The sequence below is a fragment of the Anneissia japonica genome, unplaced genomic scaffold, assembly GCF_011630105.1.
Source record: "Anneissia japonica isolate Jap-2015-1 unplaced genomic scaffold, ASM1163010v1 scaffold2756_len2360902_cov194, whole genome shotgun sequence".
NCBI classification, from domain to species: Eukaryota; Metazoa; Echinodermata; class Crinoidea; order Comatulida; family Comatulidae; genus Anneissia; species Anneissia japonica.
This window is the reverse complement of record NW_022719050.1, coordinates 344,471-348,775: the sequence shown is the minus strand read 5'-3', so window position 1 is coordinate 348,775 and position 4,305 is coordinate 344,471. Positions and strand designations below refer to the sequence as shown.

Genomic DNA, 4,305 nt, shown 5'->3' with positions numbered 1-4,305 from the left:
GTGAGGGCCAGGGTGAGGGCTGGTCAGTGCGTGTAGTTCCAGAGCCACAGATAAAAAAAGTTGCGACATTGAGAATTTAGAAGCCATTTTGTGTCATACGCGATGCGCGTTCTGTGTCTAACGTGTGCCGTATGTAGTGGCGTATCTAGTGGTGGTGCGGGGGGGGGGGCGCACTCCCCCTCCACAAATCATGGTCAATCAAGTGGTTAAAAATCACCTTATTTTGCGAGTTAGTTCCCCTCAACAAGCCTAATTATCGAGCCCCACCCCCCTCACTTCACCTTCGCGCCAACATCAGCACCCCACTTCAAGTCTTCTACATACGACACTGGCCGTATCCTAACATTTGCAATTTTAAGAACTGGAAAAAGAAGATCATTTTCTACAATATACACTTTGTAGGTTCAGACGCTTAAAACGTGTAAAAACGTGTAACTAAATCCGACGTACCGGTAAGATAACGTCATTTATATTTTTAATGGAAAAGTGTTATTGTAGATTCGTTTAATGAGTTAAGGAGATAGTTCCAAAAATATGACATGTTTTAGAATTGGTGTGAAAATTATGAATTCTAAAGACAAATTTATACACATTTTATAAAGCAAAGAATTATGGTAGGGAATTTGGTGTGCATGTTTTTTTCTAAACCATCAAAAGCATATCTTTAATAAAAGTGAACTCGGTAGAATTCGAAAAAAAAATGGACGTCTGTATTCTAGTGCATTAACCAGTTCCTACAATAATAATAATAATAATAATAATAATAATAATAATAATAATAATAATAATAATAATAATAATAATAATAACAACAACAATAAATAAGTATAACCTTATAATTATGGACCAGGTATTGGCTGTTTTAATTTATCAGACTAGATTCGATTGCTGAACAAGTTGCTACAGTAGCATTCATTCGCACCAATAAGCTCCTAATAGGCATACTTCCTACATTACCGTACTGATCGTTCGATTAGGATACCATTTGTGTTTCTATTATTTCCGGTATTCATGGGACGCAAGTACACAAGTGACTGAGGCTAATAATCACCAGGCTTACTGCGATGGAATGAAAATAAATCATAAATTATGCCATCCCACGACAAGTTCTGAGATCGGTTAATTACACCACAGATCCTGTATACGGTGTTTGAGTACAATAAGACAAGCCACAGAGCTTCTCAAAAATTAAATAAAGTCGTTCATAATTCGCTATGCGACGCGTTTAAAAACTACACGCGTTTATAATTTTAAAATAAATTATATAATTCTTCTTGGAGTTTTGAGTGAACCTAAACAAATGGCACATTTGTCAGTATAATAATGAAATAGATATAACATGAATCATTTTTGGCGAGTGAATATTAGCTATACCTATGTCAACTGTTGAAGATGTAGGCCTATGAGTAACAGTAATCCACCTAACAGCAAACATTTCCGTGAAAGACTACCACAAGAGCTACTTGTCCAGTGCCTGATTATAATATCCAATGACCTGGGACCTTCCGTAACCAAATAATTCCTACTACCGTATTACTGCTACTACAAAGAAAGACTTACTACCTAGTACATTACTCGAATTATCTAAACTCTAAAAATGGCAAAAACATAGGCCTATTTTTCGATTCATTTGACTTCATAGATTAGAACCATACCCTATTGTTTTTCTTAAGTTAATCGGTCATCTTGGTCACCAATGATCGGGTTGGCACTCTGATCTTGTGAAATTACTGTATACTGTGTCGTCGACTGGTCCATGTTGTAACAAGAATACAAAATTTCATGACGAATGTTCACTGACAATAAATTATTTGAATCTCAATCTCAATGCAGAGGAACAGCACAACATTGAGGGGTGTTGAACAACTGTTCCTAAAATTATTAATTAATTAATATTTTATTTTCGGGGCAAAGAGGTAATGACTCATTTTTATTACTTCATCGGGAATTAAAGGCAGTTCGAATGGACAGAAGCTTTAATTGACATTTTTAATATTGTGTCTGTTCAGAGAGAGGTAGGCCGCCCACTGAGATTTTTTATATCTATTTTAAAGATCGCACGAGCTCTGCGGCTATAGTCGGCTTCATCAGGTGTGACAGGACAGTCAACGTCAACAATATTTTGCCGCACTAAGCACGTCCCTTGTTATACCAGGCCTCCAAAATAAAGTTACAATGTAGGCCCTAAAATGTATGAGTACAAACTGACAGTGAGAGAAGTGTAGGCCTAATGAATGTCAAATTTATGACTAAAGCTTTACCGTAAAACCTCGAATAGAAGCCCAGTGGGCTTAATCTCGAGAAGTCCATCTCGAATCAAAGTCCCCAAAGTTAAAGTTAAAGTTTGCAAAAGTAGCTTCGAAAAGAAGCCCATGCCCATGGGCTTCTTTTCAAGACAGCATGGCTTTTTTTTTCGAGATAATACAGTACAACACTGTACATTAATTTCAAGGAAACAAAAAAAAAAAAGAAACAACAAAAAAAAAAAAAACAAACAAACAAAAAACAACCGCTTGGTTTATACAGTAGTTTGGGCGATTTAATGCCGGTTGATAAACCTCATGACACAGATTGATACAGGGGCGCCCCTATTTATTGTTTTATAGCACTAATTCTAAAGAAGCCCCCTTTCTACTTTGCAAAAGTATTCTCGAAAGAAGCCCATCCAAAAATTCGCAAAAAAAAAACAAAACACAAAAACAAAAACAAAACCCAGGGCTTCAATTCGAGGTTTTGGTACTTTATTAATCATGTAAACATTCATTATGTCGTATTTTCTTTTTTATAAGATATTTAAAAAAATTAAACAGGTCTACTGTAATTAATTTTGTTTCACGATACAGTTTCCTCCTTTATAAACTATAAATGGGCTTCTTATACAGTATAGTGAATACATTATTGTTTATTGAATTTAACACCACCAATCCTAAATAACCCTACCCAAGATTGGTTATCTCCGCCAACAAAAGGAGTTACGCAATACATGTGACGTCATATAAATATAAGTAGAGTTGACGTTCGTTTGTAAAAAAAAATTGGTATGTCCGATAATAGTTTTAGTGTATTACAATTTATTACATTTAACTTTCATAGCCCTGATATGAGATGGTGATGTAAAATGTTGTCAGGTCAGTGTCTCTTTCTAAAAGGCCACCACAATGTAGTAATAATTTAAATAGTCAGTTATCATACTTACATTTGAGATGAACTAAAAAATGTATAACAACGTATTTTTCATAATTTACCAAACTCAGTATCATGCTCACTGTTGTCATACTGATGATCGAGACCATTATTAATTTATTATCATCAGCTCATTTCATTTATTTTTCATTAAAAATACATATTAAAAATACAGAAACAAACAAGAAAATATGAAATATACCACAGTAACAAAACAAAAAAACACACACACACACTAACATGACAGGATCAAAATTAATTACTGTCAGGTAGCTCTCCAAAAAGGTGAATAAAAACAATTAATTATTTAAAACATAATACTATTATCAAGTGATTGAGTTATACGGTATCTATAAACGCGCATGGAGGTCCGACAATATGCATTCATGAAGTCGACCATTATTATAAAGAAGTTCATCATCATTTGGCATGATGGGGAAAAATATATTGACAACCATGGTATATGCAAGTGGATGAATGCTACTATTATACTGTTAGAATCACTGACCAGTAAGTCAATATGTGTATCGTATTAATCACTGATGAAATATAAAGATGATATCGGCTACTACACTTACCTTATATAAACTAGACTAAAAATCAATTGTCCGCAACCGGGACGCTGGATGAAATATCCAACACAACTAGAAGAAACGTACTGTAGTGAACCTTGGTGAGATCTAGCCAGTGCTAGCAACAATATTTTATATACTGTCTCGGAAGGCTAGCGCAGTTGCACCACTCCAACCAAGCAAGGCTAAAGTTAAAGGACTTACAAAAACTTAAGCTCGTCAAGGGGAGCTCTGTTGGTTCACGAGGATCACAGCAACAGATGTACCGAATGATTATCGACAATTTACTACACCAACAAACTTCAGACTATTCCATTTATTTGAGGGTGAAGTCACTTAATAGGTCTATAAAAACTACGCACCAGTATAACAGTATAATCAATGTAAACAACAGTAATATGATTTTCGAAAGTTATTCTCATTAAGTCGTACAGAAAAAATAGTAACTCGTGCTTTAATAGCTGGAAGGGGACGCAGTCACTCGTTTCAGTAGACCCTATATAGGCCTACCATAGATTAACCTAGCGACTGGACTGATTAATTGCGAATA

General features: G+C 35.0%; 1 protein-coding gene across 1 annotated transcript in view; it reads right to left on the bottom strand.

The window, feature by feature from the left end:
* Nucleotides 1-4,007, bottom strand: part of LOC117110796 (fibrillin-2-like) — a gene marked incomplete in the record, with an annotated part of 84,494 nt that extends 80,487 nt beyond the window's left edge. The window contains 1 exon segment of the mRNA XM_033253616.1: nt 3,762-4,007.
* Nucleotides 4,008-4,305: the final 298 nt, after the last annotated feature.